The sequence below is a fragment of the Narcine bancroftii genome, chromosome 1 (assembly GCF_036971445.1).
Source record: "Narcine bancroftii isolate sNarBan1 chromosome 1, sNarBan1.hap1, whole genome shotgun sequence".
Lineage (NCBI taxonomy): Eukaryota > Metazoa > Chordata > Chondrichthyes > Torpediniformes > Narcinidae > Narcine > Narcine bancroftii.
In genome coordinates, this window is record NC_091469.1 from 167,576,383 (window position 1) to 167,596,542 (window position 20,160).

Here is a 20,160-nt window from a genome sequence, read left to right on the forward strand (position 1 = left end):
GGACCAGCAGCTGTTCACTAACAAGCTCATTAACAGGCAGGGAATAAAAGGTCTGTGTATGTCTGCAATAAACCAGTCTTGAGTTGACTACCTTTGTGTGTGTTTACCTTTATTTAGTAGCATCTACCGTAGTAGCTGCTATACTATTTTGGTTACTTTTTCCAAAATGCATCACCTCGCACTTGTCTACATTAAATTCCATCTGCCATCTTTCAGCCCACTTTTTCAAACAAACCAAATCCTTCTGTAATGCAAAAAACTTTCCTCACTATGCAGCACTCCCCCTATTTTCATATCTTCTGCATATTTGCTTACCCAGTTAACTACCCCCTCCTCCAAATCATTAATATAAATGATAAACAACAAGGGACCCAGCACTCATCCCTGAGGCACACCGCTCATCACAGGCTTCCATCCTGACAGTTGTCTATCTGCTGTCTATCTTCCAGCCATCTCTGAACCCATCTCACTATCTCTCTATTAATCCCTAGTGACTGAACTTTCCTTACTAACCTTACATGCGGAACCTTATCAAAAGCCTTACTATAATCCAAATAGTCCATGTCAACTGCCCTACCTTCATCCACTTTTGTCACCTTTTCAAAAAACTCAACAAGATTTGTCAAACATGACTTTCCCTTCACAAACCCATGCTGGGTGCCCCTAATCAATCCCTGCCTATCCAGATATTTATATATACTATCTCTAAGAATACCCTCCATAACTTTCCCCACCACCGAAGTCAAACTTACTGGCGGATAATTACTTGGCCTGCACCTTGTGCCTTTTTTAAACAATAGAACTACATTTGCAACCCTCCAATCCCATGGCACCATACCCTCTTCCAGTTATCATTGAAAAATCACTGTCAGAGCCCCTGTTATTTGCTCCCTGACCTCACTTAACATCCTGGGAAAAATCCCATCAGGACCAGGTGACTTATCCACCTTTATTGACCCTAGAAGTTCCAAAGCCCTCTCTTTACTAATCCCTATCCTTTCCATAACTAAGCCATTTGCCTCACTTATCTCACATAGTCCAATGTCCCTTTCCCTTTTCCCTCATGAATACAGACAAGAAAAAAATCATTCAATATCTCCCCATCTCATACGGTTCCTCACATAGTCTACCGTTCCCATTTTCCAGTGGACCTACTCTATCCTTAACCCACCTTTTACTGTTCACGTATCTATAAAAACCCTTAGGATTCACTTTCTCCTTATTAGCTATGGACACCACACCTTTTTGTCTTTCTAATTTCACTCTTAAGGATCTTCAAATCTGGCCTTCCCCCACTCGAAGACCTTCGACTTCGGACCTGACCCCTCACCTTCTATAATTAAGCTAAATCTAATGTACCCATGATCACTGGATCTGAAGTTCTCACCAACGCTCACCTCCGTCACATGCCCCATTTCATTCCCAAACAACAGATCTAACACTGCTCCTCCTCTAGTGGGTGTCTCAACATATTGCTGCAAAAAGCAATCCTGAACACATTGTATAAACTCTAAGCCATCCTTCCCCCTCTCACTGACTGTGTTTCCCAATCTATGTTAGGAACATTGAAATCCCCAACCAAAACCACCCTATTCCTACAGCACATCTCACCTATTTCCTTGCACATTTGCTCTTCTAATTTCCTTTCCCCATTTGGAGGCCTATAATATCCCCCTATAATAGTAACCTCACCCTTCTTATTTTTTTAGTTCTACTCACAGTGCCTCCCTCGATGAGCCCTTCAGTCTAACTTGCCTCAGCACCGCTGCAATATCCTCCCTGACAAGGAATGCCATACCTCCCCCTCTTAATCCACCAACTCTATCACATGTAAAGCAGTGAAATCCTGGAACATTTAACTGTCAGTCACAACCCTCCTTCAACCACGTCTCACTAACGTCTCGCGCTTTCCACTCCTTTCCACACCTGGCGACTAAAGTCCTTTGGTTAGAGATAAGACTCCTCCATCTGTGCCCTTGCGAAGATCAACATGAATCTCAGCCTCCTATTTCTAATCTTAGCCATAATTACAGTGAGTGGAGTCACCCTGTGTTATCACAGGCTCACAGCTTGTTTTTCTATGTACTTCATTAATTCTGTTTGTAACCCTTGATCTTCCGTAATTTTGTTTTGCTTTTATTTTTGCCATTATTGTATTTTATTAAAATTGGTCCATTTTGAGGGGGGGGGGTGAATGTGATGATGTAATGGGGGGGCCTATTATACTGACTGCTTGGCTATGGCTGTAGAGATACTCCAACCTACTGGTATAACAGATGGAGATGCTTTCCCACTGGCTATTTCAATGGTGGTTCTAGTCAGTTAATAAAATCCCAGCATTAGTATAATATTTGTCTGGTCCATGTCTACGGCACATCAAATAGTGAAGCTGGAAACAGAAACAAGATGTGGGAGTAGGTCATTTGGCCCTTCAAGCCTACACTGCTATTCATTTTGATCATGGCTCATCTTCTACTCATACGCCCCGATCCCCTTCACCACAAGGGCCAAATCTATCTCCCTCTTAAATATAGATAAGGAACCGGCTTCAACTACTTCCTGGGGCAAAGAATTCCACAGATTCACCACTGAGAATTTTTTTTCTCATCTCTGTCCTAAGACTTCCCCCTTATCCTTAAACTGTGACCCTTCTTCTGGTTTTCCCCAACATTGGGAACAACCTTCCTGCATGTAGCCTGTCCAATCCCTTAAGAATTTTATATGTTTCTATAAGATCCCCTCTCAATCTTCTAAATTCCAGCGAGTATAAGCCTAGTCGATCCAGCCTTTCTTCATATGTAAGTCCTGCCATCGCTGGTATCAATTTAGTAAACCTTTGGACACCCTCTATGGCAAGGATGTCTTTCCTCTCAGATAAGGAGACCAAAACTGTACACAATACTCCAGCTGTGGTCTCACCAAGGCCCTGTACGACTGCAGTAGAACCTCTCTGCTCCTGTACTCGAATCCTCGTGCTTTGAATGCCCATGTACCATTCGCTTTCCTCATTGCCTGCTGTACCTGCATGCCCACTTTCAATGACTGGTGCACAGTGACACCCAGGTCTCATTGTATCTCTCCTTTTCCTAATCGGACTCCATTTAGGTAATAATCTCTCTTGTTCTTGCCTGCAAAGTGGATAACCTCACATTTCTCCACATTATATTGCATCTGCCATGCATTGGCCCACTCACCTAACTTGTCCAAGTCACTCTGCATCCTCTACACAGCTAACCCTGCCACCCAGCCTGGTGTCGTCTGGAAACTTTGTTTTCTATTCCCTCATCTAAGTCATTGAAATATATTGTAAATAACTGTGGTCCCAGCACTGAGCCTTGTGTTGTCCACTAGTCACTGCCTGCCATTCAGAAAAGAACCCGTTTATTCCTACTCTTTGCTTCCTGTCTGTCAACCAATTCTCTATCCACCTCAATCCCATCCCTCCTATACTGTGTGCTTTTAAGTTTGTACTAATCTCCTGTGCGGAACCTTATAAAACCCCATCATAAAACCATTCTGACTCTGTCCGAAGATATCACTACTTTCCAAATGTGTTGCAATCGCATCTTTAATAACTGACTCTAGCATTTTCCCCATTACCAATGTCTGGTTAACTGGTCTATAGTTTCCCGTTTTCTCTCTCCCTCCCATCTTAAAAAGTGGGGTTACATTTGCCACCCTCCAATCCTCAGGAACTAATCCAGAATCTAAAGAGTTTTGAAAAATTATCACTGATGCATCCACTATTTCTTGGGCTACTTTCTTAAGCACTCTGGGATGCAGATTATCAGGCCCTGGGGATTTATCTGCCTTTAATCCCTTCAATTTACCTGACACAACCTCTCGACTTACATTTATTTCCTTCAGTCTTTCCCTCACATTATATCCTCAGTCCCCAACTATTTCCTAAAGGTTATTTATGTTTTCCTTAGTGAAGACAGAACTGAAGTAGTTATTTCAATGGTTTTCCATGTCCTTGTTCCCCATGATCAATGCACCTGTTTCTGAATGTAATGGACCCACATTTCTCTTTACTTATCTATAAAACCTTTTACAGTCATGTTTAATGTTCCCTGCAAGCTTTCTCTCATTACCACTTTTCCCTTTCTTAATTAATCCTTTTGCCCTCCTCTGTTGAACCCTGAATTTCTCCCAGTCCTCAGGAATACTGTTTTTTCCAGCTAATTTATATGCTGCTTCTTTGGATATTATTCTCTCCCTGATCTCCCTTGTTAGCCACAGATGCACGACCTTCCTTGATTTATTCTTTTTCCGAACAGGGATGTACAATTGTTTATTTAATCTGAGCTATCTTTAAATGATTGCCATTGCATTTCCACCATTAGTCCTTGAAGTATCATTTGCCAATCTATCATAGCCAATTCACGTCTCATATCCCTTCTTTAAGTTCAGAACTTTATATTTGAATGAACTCTGTCACTCTCCAACTGAATAAAGAATTCCACCATTTTGTGGTCATTCTTGCCCAAGAAGCTTCACACAAGATTGCTAACTAACCCTTCCCCAGTCTAGAATGGCCTGTTCCCTCACTGGTTCCTCGACATGCTGGTTTAGAAAACAATCCCACATACATTAGAAGAAATCCCCATCCTCATCACCCTGACCAATTTGGTTCACCCAACCTACAAGTAGATTAAAGTCTCCCATTCTCCCTTTGTTCTGCACATTTCCAATTTCCTGTTTAATGCCCTTCCTAACCTCACTGCTACTGTTAGGTGGCCTGTACACAACTCCCACGAGTGTCTTCTGCCCCTTCATGTTTCACAGCTCTACCCATGTCAATTCCACATCCTCCAAGCTAATGTCCTTCCTTTCTATTGCATTTATCTCACCGTAATATGGGGGGCGGGTGGAAAGGAGTCACCTCCTGCAGAAAATTGATGTCCTAAAAATTATAATAGGCAAAACATTATAAAAATTGTGGGATTGAAAGAGGGCAAAGGGGAGAAACCCTGTGGCCTTTTTCCAGCGCTGGCTGCCGGAGACCTTGGGGAGGGAGAAATTAGGGAAGTCAATGAATATAGAATGGGCCCATCGGTCCTTCTTCTCACGCCCGGACCCGGTCAAAGACCATGCTCAGTGCTGGTGATGCTGTTGCGCCATCAGGATCAAAAAAATATTTTGAATGTTGTGGTCGCGGGGGTGAAAGTGAGGGTGGGGGGGGGGGAGCCACTGGAACTGGATTGTAATAAAGTGTTTTTCAACTGTAAGTGGGACCCTCCTGCATCAAAGGAAAGAGCTGGAGCCAATAAAGAGGGTAGAAAGCAGAAGGGATACGAGAGTACAATTAGATACCCAGCACTGAATATATTGATGTGGGGTTTGGGGTTGGGTGGGGGTGAGAATATTCTTCTCTGATGCAAAGGAAGCCTCGCAGTTTGTCAGGCAGCTTCCAGTTTGTAATAAAGATGGCATTCGGAAATGAAGTCATTATACCAATGGAGAAGATAACTTACAATTTACGGGATATATTATGTATTTAAAAAGATTTGGAGCCAGTATTTGGATTATTTCAATTTGAAAATTTAAGGCTGATCTTGAGCGCTGCTGGATCTCCTCACTATACAGTAAATTAATGATGTGAGATATTCTCCTTATCTATTTTCTTTCTTATCTTTTTTTCTATCTGGGGGTAGGTGGATTAGAGTTAGAATAGTTGGAGGGGTAATGTTTAGGGGGGAGGGGAGTTTAAGGTGTTTTTTTTAGGATCTTTGCAGCTCTTTTTAGGTTAATTCTTTGTAACCACGAATTATTTTAATATTTTGTTAACATTTAAATTATGTAATTGTATTTATTACTTGGTTTTCTAATAAATATTTTTAAAAATGCTCTGTTCAAAGATGGAGGGGAAATGATAGAAAAAAAACACCGAGAAGTTTGTAAAGATAGGGGCATACAGAGAATAAGTAGTGGGAAATCTCTGAAATGCATATACTTTAATGCTAGCAAAATTGTAAGGAGGGTGGATGAGCTGAGGGTGTGAATTGACACTTGGCAGAATGACGTGGTAGCGATTAGTGAGACATGGTTGCAGGACAGATGGGATTGGCAGCTAAATATTCTGGATTTCATTGTTTTAGGTGTGATAGAATTGGAGGGGCAAGAGGGGGTGGTGTAGCATTGCTTGTCAGGGAAAATATTACAGCGGTGCTTAGGCAGAATAGATTGGAGGGCTCATCCAGGGAGTCTGTATGGGTAGGAATGAGGAATGGGAAAGGGGTAGTCACACTTATAGGGGTATATTTATACCTAGTGGGGAACAAGAACTGGAGGAGCAAATTTGTAGGAAGATAGCAGATATTTGTAATAAGCACAGGGTTGTGATTATTGGAGATTTTAATTTTCCACATATAGATTGGGAAACCCATTCTGTGAAAGGGCTGGATGGATTGGAGTTTGTAAGGCTAGTTTTTTAGAGCAATATGTACTGGAGAAGGGGCAGTGCTGGATCTACTGTTGGGGAATGCAGGTGATGGAGGGATGTGTTGGGGAGCACTTTGGATCCAGTAATCATGGTGCCATTAGCTTCAATATAATTATGGAAAGGGATAGGTCAGGATCTAAGATTGAGGTTTTCAAGTGGGGAAAAGCTAGATTTGAGGAGACATGAAAGGATTTACAAGGAGTGGATTGGGTCAATTTGTTTTATGGGAAGAATGTAGTAGAGAAATGGAGGTCTTTTAAATTTGAGATTTTGAGGGTAAAAAATCTTTATGTTCTTGTCAAGATAAAAGGCATAATCAAAAGTTTGAGAGCCATGGTTTTCAATGGATATTGGAAACTTAGTTTGAAAAAAGAGGGAGACCTATAATAAATATAAGAAACAAGGAATAAAGGAGATGTTCAGAGAATACATTGAATGTAAAAAGAATCTTAAGAAAGAAATTAGGAAAGCAAAAAGAAGGTACGAGATGGCTTTAGCAAACCGTGAAAATAAATCCAAAAGGTTTCTATAAATACGTTGATAGCAAAAGGAGAGTCGGGGAGCTGGATGAGTGAGGCCATGACAGATACTCACTGTTCACTGCCCAGGAGACAGGAAAAGCAGACACTGAGGTGTAGAGTGGAGGAGCAGTCAGGTCACAGATTCACAGATCCACATGGGAATGGCAGAGACAAAGGACGAGCATGTTTGGTACAATCTCTGTCTTCTCCATCTCTCCACATCAATCTGCAAACCACAAGAGAAGTCGATGAGATCAGCTCTCATCCTTCTCAACTCCAGCAAGTGTAGACCTACACCACTTCAGACCTTAAACCCCCCCCCCTCCCCCACTGAGAACACAGGACTCACCCACAACACTGAAAACACGGGACCCGCCCCACCTCCCCCCCGAAAACATGGGCCCCAATCCCCTCCCACTCAGAATGCAGGCCCAACACTCCCTCCCCCTTCAGAACATGGGACCCATCCCTCCCTCTCCCCTCAGACCGTGGGAACAACCACCCCTCAGAACACCGGAACCACCACCACTCAGACCGCGGGACAACCCCCACAGACCGTGGAACACCCCCCTCCTCCCTCGCAGACCGAGGGACTCCCCTCCCCCTCAGACTGTGCGACTGATCCTCCCTCCCAAGACTGCAGGACCCTCCCACCCACAGCCCGCAGGATCCACCCCCCCCAGACAGTGGAACGACCCCACTTAAAACACGGGAACCCCTCCTCCACCTCAGACTGTGGGTCCCCCTCTCCTACTCAGACCGTGGGAACCCCTCCCCCTTAAGCCAAATGACCCCCCCAGTCTGCGGGACACTCCCTCACCCTTCCCCTCCAGACCGTGGAACACTTACTTCCCCCTCCTCCTACCCCCCCAGTCCATGGGACCCTTCACCCCTTCCCATTCGCCCTCCTCCCCCTTCACCATCACCCCTCCTCCAACTCACCCTTCCCCTTCACTGTCCCCCTTCCTCCTTCTCACCCATCCCCCTTCCCATTCGCCCTCCTCTCCCTCACTCTTCCCCTTTCCCATTCGCCCTTCTCCCCCTCACCCTTCCCCCTTCACTATCACCTGCCTCCCCCTCCCCTTCACTATCCCCCCTCCTCCCCTTCACCCCTCCCCATCCCTTCACCCCTCCCCATCCCCCTCACCCTTCCCCCACCTCCCCCTCACCCTTCCTCCTTCACCGTCCCCTCCTCCCCCCTTCCCATCAACCCTCCTCCCCCTTCCCATCAACCCTCCTCCACCTCACCCTTCACCATCCCCCTCCTCCCCATCCCCCTCACCCTTCCCCCACCTCCCCATCCCCCCTCACCCTTTCCCCACCTCCCCTACCCTTCCCCCTCCTCCCCTTCACCCCTCCCCTTCACCCCTCCCCATCCCCCCTCTCCTTTCCCCCTCCACCCCTCCCTGTCTACCCTCCTCCTCCTCCCCGTCCGCTCTCCTCCCCCTCACACTTCCCCCTTCATCCTTCCCCGTCCCCCTCCTCCTCCCCCTCATCCTTCTCCTTTCACCCCTCAGTCCCCCGTCCTCCCCCTTCATGCCTCCCAGTCCCCCCTCCTCATCCTGGTCCCCCATCATCCTCAGCTTTCCCCCTCCACCCCACCCCACCCACCCTCCTCCCTCTCCCCTTCATGCCTCCCCGTCCCCCTCACCATTCCACCTCCTCCCCTTCACCCATCCCCAATCCCCCTCCTCCCCTTCACCCCTTCACACCTCCTCCCCTTCATCCCTCCCCATCTGCCCTCCTGTCCCTCCCTGTCCGCTCTCCTCCCCCTCACACTTCCCCCTTCATCCTTCCCCGTTCCCCCCTCCTCCTCCCCTCATCCTTCTCCTTTCACCCCACTAAGTCCCCCGTCCCCGTCCCCCTTCATGCCTCCCCGTCCCCCTCCTCATCCCGGTCCCCCATCATCCTCAGCTTTCCCCCTCCACCCCTCCCCATTCACCCTCTTCCCCTCCACCCCTCCCCATCTGCCCTCCTCCCCCTCTACCCCTCCCCATCCACCTTCCTCCCCCTCCCCCATGCCTCCCCGTCCTCCCTCCTCATCTCGGTCCCCCATCATCATCAGCTTTCCCCCTCCACCCCTCCCCATCCGCCCTCCTCCCCTCCCCCCTCCTCATCCGCCCTCCTCCCCTCCCCCCTCCTCATCTGCCCTCCTCCCCTCCCCCCTACTCATCCGCCCTCCTCCCCTCCCCCCATCCGCCCTCCTCCCCCTCCCCCCTCCCCATCCGCCCACCTCCCCCTCCCCTTCATGCCTCCCCGTCCACCTCTCCCTCCCCTTCATGCCTCCCCGTCCACCCCCTCATCCCAATCCCCCATCATCCTCAGCTTTCCCCCTCCACCCCTCCCCATCCACCCTCCACCCCCTCCTCAGCTTTCCCCCTCCACCCCTCCCCATCCACCCTCCACCCTCCTCCCCCTCCCCACCCGCCCTCCTCCCCCTCCCCACCCGCCCTCTTCCCCCCTCCCCATCCGCCATCCTCCCCCTCCCTTTCATGCCTCCTCGTCCACCCCCTCATCCCAGTCCCCCATCATCCTCAGCTTTCCCCCTCCACCCCTCCCCATCCATCCTCCACCCCTCCCCATCCATCTTCCACCCCTCCCCCCTCCTCCCCCTCCCCACCCGCCCTCCTCCCCCTCCCCACCCGCCCACCTCCCCTTCATGCCTCCCCGTCCACCACCTCATCCCAGTCCCCCATCATCCTCAGCTTTCCCCCTCCACCCCTCCCCATCCATCCTTCACCCCTCCCAATCCATCCTCCACCTCTCCCCATCCATCCTCCACCCCTCCCCATCCATCCTCCACCCCTCCTCCCTCCCGCCCTCCTCCCCCTCCCCACCCGCCCACCTCCCCCTCCCCTTCATGCCTCCCCGTCCACCACCTCATCCCAGTCCCCCATCATCCTCAGCTTTCCCCCTCCACCCCTCCCCCTCCACCCTCCTCCCCCTCCCCTCCACCCTCCTCTCCCTTCACCCCCCTCCTCTTCCACCCTCACCCTTCTCCACTTCACCCCGTCCCCCACCCGCCCGCCCCCAGAACACGGGACCTCAGGCTGCTCTGGTCCCGCTGAGCCCGGGCCAAATCTCACTTCGACACCCAGGTTCCCAGCGCCTCCCCGGGCCGGGCTCGTCACTGGGGGAACCACGTTCAGGACACGACACGTCTCTGTGACGTCAGATCGCACTCTTCTGCCGGCGGCTGCGTCGCCCTCGACGGGTCGGCAGCAACCCGGGACGGGTGGGGGGACGGGGCTGTCAATCAGAGGAGGCGGGGTGGAAAGAGCTGTCAATCAGAAGGGACAGGCCAGAGGGAGCTTTCATTCAGGGAAGGTGTCAGAGGCAGGGCGGTCCAGAGGGAGCTGTCAGAGGAGCAGAGATGCAGTGAGCTGTCAATCAGACGCAGGGCAGGCCAGAGGGAGTTGTCAATCAGAGGAGGTGGGGCAGAGTGAGCTGTCAATCAGAGGCGGGGGGGGGGCAGAGTGAGCTGTTAATCAGAGGCGGGGGGGGGGCAGAGTGAGCTGTCAATCAGAGGCGGGGGGGGGCAGAGTGAGCTGTCAATCAGAGGCGGGGGGTGCAGAGTGAGCTGTCAATCAGAGGCGGGGGAGGGCAGAGTGAGCTGTCAATCAGAGGCGGGGGGGGGGCAGAGTGAGCTGTCAATCAGAGGCGGGGGGGGGGCCAGAGGGAGCTGTCAGTCAGAGGAGTGTCCGGCCCAGGTCAGCGTGACGTTTCCAGGTGAAATTTGCCCCTGGGGAATCAAAGTGTTAATCGTGACTGGTAAGAAGGTGGAATAAAGCAGCAACTCTCGGCCCTTTCCAACTGTCATGTAAAATGGTGTTAACAGGCAATTTGCACAGTTAGCGACCCGGGTACAGGGCGAATAGAAAAGGTCCAAATAGGTCAACCTGGTGAGATCCCAATAGGGTCCCTGACCTACTTCTGAGGTTGTCAGGGAACCGAGTGAAACTTACCCGGGTGTCCTGCTCTGGCAGTTTGAAAGGGTAATGGCCACCCCGGTTACATTGGAGACGTCAGCAGGCCAGTAACTAGGAAACCTCTGGCTGGGGGTGGGGGAGAGTGGGGGTCTGCGATTGGGGGGAGTAGGGGTCAGTGATTGATGGGGAGAGTGGGGGGACTGTGATTGGGGGAGAGTGGGGGGCTGTGATTGGGGGGAGAGTGGGGGGCTGTGATTGGGGGGAGTAGGGGTCAGTGATCGATGGGGAGAGTGGGGGGACTGTGATTGGGGGAGGGGAGAGTGGGCGGAACTGCAAAATGTACCTTTGTGAATTAGAGCAAATTCATCTGTTAATCTAGCCGTTTGTCGTCTCTTTCGTCCAGGTATAATTTAATCTCCTTTGGGACACACCTTTTAATTTCCTCAATTAACATCAATTCTCCCAGTCTGTCAAAATCATTATTTATTCCTTTTGAGCTGCACCAACAGTCAAAACATAGAGTTTTTTTTCCAGAGCAAACTCCATATAAGATTGATTTCATGTTTTCACCAAACTCCTAAATTTTTGTCTATATGATTCTGGAACCAACTCATAGGCTTTCAATACTGTTTGTTTACCAGTATCATAATTTACCACTTGCTCTGTAGTCAACCTAGAGGATGCAATTTGTGCTTTTCCCTTCAATACATTTTGGAGCATAAGAGGCCATTTTTCTTTTGGCCATTTTGAACTCTCAGAAACCTTTTCAAAATGCTGAAAATATGGATCTATATCTCCCTCATCAAAAGGAGGCACTAGATTTACCCCTCTACTACCCAAAAACCTCTCTCCAGGAGTTACAGCCTCAATCCTCTTAACTCTCTCCATCTCCATCCTTAACTTCTCGAATTGAAACTGTCTGTCCTTTTCAATCTGTTCCATCATATTTTCTTTCTTTCATCCTCCTCCCTCCATTTTTCAGCTTCGTCCAACTCATATTGTCTCAGTTTTTCAACTTTGTCTGCCTCATATTGTCTCCGTTTTTCTGATTCCTTTGCCTCATTTTGTTGTTTCTGCAACTCAAAGTTCCAACACCCTCCATTTTTCTCTTTCCTCTTCCACCCTTCAGTTCTCTCATTTCCAATTGCAATTCAACAGATCTATCCTCCGGAAAATTTTCTAAGTCTTTATCAACAAATTATCCCTCACCTATATATTTCACTCTAATCCTTGGTATTTGTATTTTCCTCATCCAATGCTTAACTTCACTCAGCTTTAATGCCTGAGATACAACTATCTTTTCTCTTGCTCTGGAGGTGATGAATGTACTGACATCCATTGCTACTGTTTTCCACACACACAAGCTTTAAATTAGCTCGGAAAAACCAATTAACTAATTAATCACAAAAACTCCAGAAGTTTACGATTGCAAAACTCCATATATTTCAATCCGAGAAGGATGAATCCCCACTTGGTTACGAGTCCAGAGGACTCCAAAACCCAGTAGCAATAGAAATTCACCATCAATGGTTACTTAAACAAAAGTTGCTTTTAATTATCTTTAAACATGAAAACAGGATCAAACTTTAACTTATTACTATTAACTTAACCTAATTTAACCCCCTTCTAATTCTAAGCACACGTGTATCTAAGTTCAAAAGAAGTTCTTTGATTCACAGTGCAATCTTATTTTTCACTCCTCCAAGTTCACCGGTATCAGACAATTCTTATACTGTGCACAGAATTTAACATTCATGAATTTCACCAGGCTCTGGTGCTTGAATGGTAAATGGTTACTGCTCAGGAAGGTTCTTGTCAGTTTTCAGAGAGATTTGTTGCTCCCTTCTGATCAGCCACTTCAGTGTCTTGCTGAAGAAACATGCCCCTTCAGGGCTTTCTAGATGATAACCTCTTTATTTCAGGTCACCACAGATTTCCTTTTTGTTTCCCTTATTTCAAGTGAAACATTATACAGCCAGCCATCTCCTATGTAACAATATAACTGTTTACAGCTCGGAAACAGGCCATATCAGCCTTTCAAGTCTGCACCGGTTCACTTGAACAACTCCACTAGTTCCCCCTCCCACTATCCACCCTTAACCCTCCAATCCCCTCATATCCATGTACACATCCAACCTTCTCTTGTATGTTCCACAAGGGCTTTGACCAGACTGAACTAAGAACTCACAACCCATCTTCAAAATGCCATTTTTCCACAAGTTTGCCAGCTTGTCCTGTTTCAGTCCCACCTGCTGCTGCTGAACTGTAACTCAATTCTCTCTCTCTCTCATTCAGAGAAAACCACATGACCCTCTTAGAACAGCCAACTGCACTCTGACAGGCTGCGGTTCTGGACCTAATCTTCTGAGTTCGTTCATCTGTTGCTTTCCAAAACAATAATCTATTAGTCCACACCATGTCCAATTAACACCTACTTGTGAAGTTCCTATAAGAATCTTTCAAAGTTTTTGCAAAGGCACTCAGAGCCTAAACTGTCTGGCCTGAGCTAAGGTCAAGCATTTTAAATGAGATCTGTTTTGAAGTGTTTGTATCTGTATGTGACATAACATAAGCATAATATATTAGTTTTAGATCTAACTATTTCCCCTTCCATCTGAATGAGAAATTCAATCATACTATGATCGCTATTTCCCAGATGCTCTCTGACTATTACATCATTTACTCTACCTATCTCATTGCACAACACGAGATCCAGGAGAGCATTTTCTCTTGTTGGTTCCTCAACATGTTGCTCAAGAAAGCTATTGCGGATGCATTCTATGAAGTCCTCTTCCAGACTCCCACGACAAACTTGATTTTCCCAATCTATGTGGAAGTTATAGTCCCCCATGACTACTGCCAATCATTATTACATGCCTCACTTATCTCTATTTATTTCCTGTGCCACTAAATTCTTGTTATTTGGTGGGCGAGAGATAACACCCACCAATAATTTTTTCCCTTTGTTATTCTTTATCTCTACCCAAATGGACTCAACATTATGCTCTTTAGATCTTATATCATCCCTCACTTCTGCCTAGAGCTCATCTTTGATTAAGAGTGCAACTCCATCTCCCTTACCATCCTGTCTATCTCTTTGCACCCCCTGATACCCTTGAAAGTTTAATTCCCATTTAGGGTCGCCACGTTTCCATGATGGTGACCCAATCATAGGGTACCGATTTGCGCCTCAAGTTCACTAACTTTATTTCTAATACTGCAGGCATTCAGATAAAGTGCCCTTATGCTCTTTATCCTTTTCTGTAACCTTTTCTTTTGATTTTTCTGCCCACTATTTTTCTTTGTAATTTTCTTAACACTATCATTGACCTGAAAACTCACTGCACTATCTGATTTTTTACTTTCTCCTCCCAACATTACTTTTCCTAGTTTACTTTTCCTGCCCATTACTTCATCTTCCCTACCCTTTTCCCTATCACTCTGGTTCCCATACCCCTGCCAAATTAGTTTAAACCTTGCCCCACTGCTGTACCAAACATACTTGCCAAAATGTTGACACCTTTTGGATTTAGGTGCAACCCGTCCTTCTTGTAAAGATCATGACTTCCCCAAAAGAGATCCCAACGATCCAAGAAGCCAAATCCTTGCCCTGTACACCAGCCCCTCAGCCACTCGTTCATTTTCCTTATCCTTACATTCTTTTCATTACTTGCATTTGGAACAGGTACTAATCCCAAGATCACCACCCTAGTGTTCCTGTCTTTCAGTTTTCATCCCAGCTCACTGTAATCCCTTTTCATTACCTCCTCCCTTTTCTTGTCAATGTCGTTTGTACCCACATGTACCAAGACATCAGGCTGCTCTCTCTCTCTCCTCTCAGAATATTTTGGACCCGATTTGTGATATCTTGTACCCTTGCACCAGGGAGGCAGCACACCATGCGGGTATACTTATCTGGCTCACAGAACCTCCTGTCTGTACCCCTGACAATGGAGTCCCCAATAACTACTGCATTTCTCCTTTTCCTTTTCTTTTGCACCACTCTGCCAGGCTCATTGCCATTGACCTGGTGCCCATGGCCATCTTCTGTCCGGTCATCTCCCTCAACAGAATCCAACACAACATAACTGTTGCTGAGTGGGATAATCACTTGTGTGCTCTCCGTTTTTGTTGCTATTTTCTTTCCTCCCCTGACGGTTTCCCACATACCTGACACAGGTTCTGGAGTACTTATCACCCTGAAAGTTGAGTCGATTAACTCCTCACTCTCCCTTACAAGCCGCAGGTCATCAATCTGCAACTCCATATCCCTAATTCACTCCCTTAGTAACTGCATCTCGGTACACCTGGTGCAGATATGGCTAATTGGGAGGGTGGAGGTCACCCATTGTTCCCACATCTGACACCCAGTACAGAGCACTAACCCTATTGGCATGACTGAATATGAAGGCAAATAACTCAGCTTCCCTTTTTCCTTGCCTGCTTCACTCACTGAGCCGCTCCTCACTGGCCGCTCCCTCCCCTTTCACTCCTTTTATTGGCCCCTTGACCAATTTTCAGCAAGCTCCTCCTCCTCTGACTCACAGCCCAACTCTCTCCAAGCTCCTTCTCCGACTCCCAGCCAAACCAAGTAGGCCCAAGCCCCAGAGTGGCGGATGGCTGGAAGTGCTATCTGTCTAATGTTTCACTTGGAATAAAAGGCCCAGAAAGGAACTCTTTGGTAGTCTGAAAGAAAGAGGTTATCATCTGGAGAACCCTGATGGAGCAAATTCATCAGCGAGACATTGAGGTGACTAATGGTGGTACCTCAGTTGTGGAAATCCTGGAACAGCAAATCTCTCTCTGCAAACCTACAAGAACCTTCCTGAGTGGTAAACATTTACCTTTCGAGCACCAAAGCCTGGTGAACTTTACATAAGTTAAATTCTGTGCACAGTCTAAGAATTGCCTGCAACCAGAGAACTTGGAGGAATGAGAAGTGAGATTGGACTGTGAACCAAAGAACTATTCTGAACTTAAACACCCATTACATACACATGCGCTTAGAATTAGAAGAGGGTTAATTTAATAGTAGACAAGTTTAAGTTTGATTCTGTTTTCATGTTTAAAGATAATTAAAAACAACTTTTCTTTAAGTAACTACTTGTTGTGGTGAATATCTATTGCTGCTGGGTTTTGGGGTCCTTTGGGCTCGTAACAGTACCCCTATATGTCATGGACATGAAGGGACCAACACTATTTGGAAGAAACTGGCTATCACATATTCAGTTAGACTGGGTTAAGATTGGATCAATAATGAACTTAAGCCAGGAAGAGCAGGCGCAGCGAAAACTTGAACAAGTTCTCAAGAAGTATCAAATGGTTTTCTAAAAAAGCCTCGATAAAATCCAGGGTTCCGGTTGAAACTACAACTGAAACTGTGGAACCGGTTCTTTAAACCTGGAACGGTACCCTTTGCAATAAAATGAAAGATTGAATCAGAACTTGATAGATTAGAAAACGAGGAAATACTGAAACAAATTCAATACAGTGACTGGGCAGCTCCCATCATTCCTGTGCAAAAGACCAACAGAGAAATGTGAATTTGTGGTAATTACAAAGTCACCATTAACTAGGCTCTGCAGGGACCTGAACATCCTATGCCCAAAGCAGAAGAATTATTCCAGGTAAAGAAATTCACAAAACTGGATTTATCACAGGTATACCAACAAATAGACTTGGACGAGAATTCAAAGAAATACGTGGCAATCAATATTCACTTAGGGCTATTTCTTTCTTTGGCTTGGCTTCGCGGACGAAGATTTATGGAGGGGGTAAAAAGTCCACGTCAGCTGCAGGCTCGTTTGTGGCTGACAAGTCCGATGCGGGACAGGCAGACACGGTTGCAGCGGTTGCAGGGGAAAATTGGTTGGTTGGGGTTGGGTGTTGGGGTTTTTTTTACTTAATACCCAAATGCTGCAGAGAATATCAGCAGGCCTCGGCAACATTTCAAGCGACCATGGACAAATTATTACATGGCATCAATGTAGGCTGTTACCTCGATGACTTCATCATTCAAGGTTAGAACAACTGTGAGCACCTATCGAACCTAAAAAAAGCTCCTATCTGTGACAGGACAAGTGTGTATTTATGGGACATACCCCTGTCACCTGCCTGAGCTTCACAATTAGTGAAGGAGTCCGAATGGACAAGGCTGGTACCGAAATGGTCTAGAGCACCCTACCCAACAAATCGAGCTGAATTGCAGTCATTCTTGGGTTCAGTTAACTGTTACCAGAGGCACATTCCAAATATGTCAACACTCTGCAACCCATTCAATCAATCGTTGAGAAAAGACCAAAAATGGTGTTGGAATAAGGAGACTAATAACGCAGTGGATTACTTGAAAAAACTATTAACGACCAGTGACAATGTTCTCACCATCTATAATCCAGGAAAAGAAATAACCCTTGCAGTGGATACTTCACCAGTGGCATTGGGAGCAGTTCATTTCACAGGTAACGGAAAGAGGAGAAGAACCAGTGGCTTATGCCTCCCAGTCTTTGATGACTTGTGAACGTAATTATGCCCAGCTGGAGAAAGAAAGGCTTGCCATAATATTTGGTGGTCAAACAATTTCACCAATACTTATACACCAGTTTCTTAGTAACAGACAACAAACCACAAAGTTTGATTTTGGGCCCTAAAAAGGGGATACCAGTGCTAGCTGCAAAAAGAATTCAAGGTGGGCCATGCTGCTCACCACATATGATTATGATTTGAAACACAAAACAGACATTCTATCTCACTTACTTCTACCAGAAACAGAGCAGGAATACAAAATAATTAATTGGCTGGCAGAGGCTAAAGCTGTTGATCAAGAACAGCTTCGTCGCTTACCAATTACAGCAAAGTCCGAAAATAAGCCATTGTGGCGGCCTGCAATTGCGGAGATCGGGCCGGCACATCGCGCAGCAGCAGACGCGGACAGAGATCACTAAAGCGACTCCCAGGACAACTAACTGGCTGGGGCAGCACCAGACCTAAAATGGCATTGGTCAAGCTGCCCAGCTAACTCAGCAGTAACAGGCTGGGGAAGAAGGCCATTCGTATGCATGGATGTTCCCGCCTGCTATTGTTATTCAGTCAATCAGCAAAAAAATGGCAGGAACTTGAACAGTATAAAAGCAGCCTTTCCAGCCCTAATAAAGAAGTGAGCTTAACCTGCCACACTGTGTGTTTCTTTCTAGCGGTTGGCTACACTATCTTATCAAGGGTCTTTTACTTCACATCAAATGGATGGCCAGAAGCTGAAATGATATCGGAAGAACTAAAACCCTATCATACAAGGCATCATGACTAAGGAAGGTTATTTTTTGTGGGGAACCAGGACAATCATGCCTACAAAATGGCAGGGAGCCATATTACCAGAGCTCCACAACAATCACCCAGGAATGGTTCAAATGAAGGCACTGGCACATATGCATGTCCAGTGGCTCTCAAGAGACATTAATATTGATCAGACGGTAAGGAGATGTAGCATTTGATAAGATATACTACCCAAAGCCCCTCAAGCTGAGGCTAACCCATGGAAATGGCCCTCACAACCACGCAATAGGGCTCGCATTGATTTCACTGGTCCTTTTATGAGAGAAAACTTCCTTATTGTTGTAGATGCACAATCAAAATGGCCAGTAATGTCACACATGATAAAAACAACAATGTACCAGACAATTGAAAGACTACGAAGTATATTTGCATCATATGGATTGCCAATTGAACTAGTTTCTGATAATGGACCATGGTTTGTATTGGAGGTTTTTAATGAATTCCTACACAATAACAATATACAACATGTCTTATCAGCACCCTACCATCCAAGCTCAAATGGGGAAGCAAAACGTTTTGTACAAACCTTCAAAAGGGCAATGAGACTAAGAAACACGTAAATGCATCATGGAACCCCAAAATTGCAGATTTTCTGTTTCTGTTGAGCTATAGAAACACATCTCAGTCTACTACAAGAGAACACCAGCAGAATTGATGTTTGGGGGATGTAAACTAAGAACAAGACTTTCTACAGTACACCCAAACATTGGCCGTCAAATGAAACAATCAACATCTCCCAGTAATCCTACTAGGTCTCTAGAAGTGAGAGAACCAGTGCCGATATGAGACTGACGGGAAAATAGGGGGCCACTGGTGAGAGGGGTTATCCTTAAGAAATTGAGTACTTGTTCTGGTGGGAACTAAAATATGGAAATGGCACATCGACCAATTGAGAGCAGTGGATGATCCCAGGGCCCCGCCCACTGCTCATGAGCCTGATGAGATTCCAGAACCTAATATTGACGTTCCAGAAATCATTTCAGAAAGTGAGTCTCCTTCATTGTTGACTGCTCAACCAAGCACCCCTCAACTGTGCAGCCCTATGGCTCCAAAGAGCAGCCCTACACTACGTCCTATCCACAGGGCAGTCCTATTCAAAATCCCAAAGGGGTACACCAAAGACAGTTCACAATCCTTACCAAAAAGGGAGGTGTCACCCCAGAATGCAAATACTTTCTAGAAAAGTCATGAACTACCCCGACACCTTCTACCTCTCTAAGCCGATCCGAGAGAGAGAGGTCCTCCAGAATGACTGAAGGACTATGTGCAGTGACCGACCAGTCTATCCTCTAATTTTTATGCTATTCTGTAATTGTAATCCCCATCATTTGTCTAGGGGTACAACGTAGTTTTTGTAGTTTAGTCTAAGTGTTATTTTCACAGAGCTGGGGGGGAGGGAATATTACACATATACATACGCCTGCATGTGTATGCTGTCATCACGCTGGACGTGATGTTGTCATTTATATACTTCATGTCTCTGTGTACTTATGGATTACTATATTATGAATACATTACAACAGGGGAGAAGGCAGAGGGTTTCTCTCTGACAGGAGTACTTGCTGGGCTGGCTGGTACACTGTCTGACCTGTACCTTGATGGACATTGAATTAAAATGGTTGTGACCAGTAGATTTTGGCCTCATTCTTGAATTCCAAAGCACCTTCTGGATGACGTAATCTCCCACCCAACAGTATGTAGCTGCCTGAATGTCTTCTAAAAACACCTCAACCACTGTAATGCTGATATTTTCTTGAAGGTGGAGCTGAAGTTGCTCCAAAACAAATACAGCTGCCTAAACAAACTTTGAATGACTGTGCAAAGGGCCAATGTGTGTGTGTGTGCAGTAAACCTATTCTCGTTATTAATAGGAGTATCAGTATACCTGCCACATTGACCACCGCCAGTGGGCTGATATTGCCTCCAACTGTGCATC

The 20,160-nt window shown here is 46.5% G+C and overlaps 1 pseudogene; it reads right to left on the minus strand.

The window, feature by feature from the left end:
• Positions 1-20,160, minus strand: part of LOC138736099 (zinc finger protein 585A-like) — a 120,435-nt pseudogene that overhangs the window by 87,753 nt on the left and 12,522 nt on the right.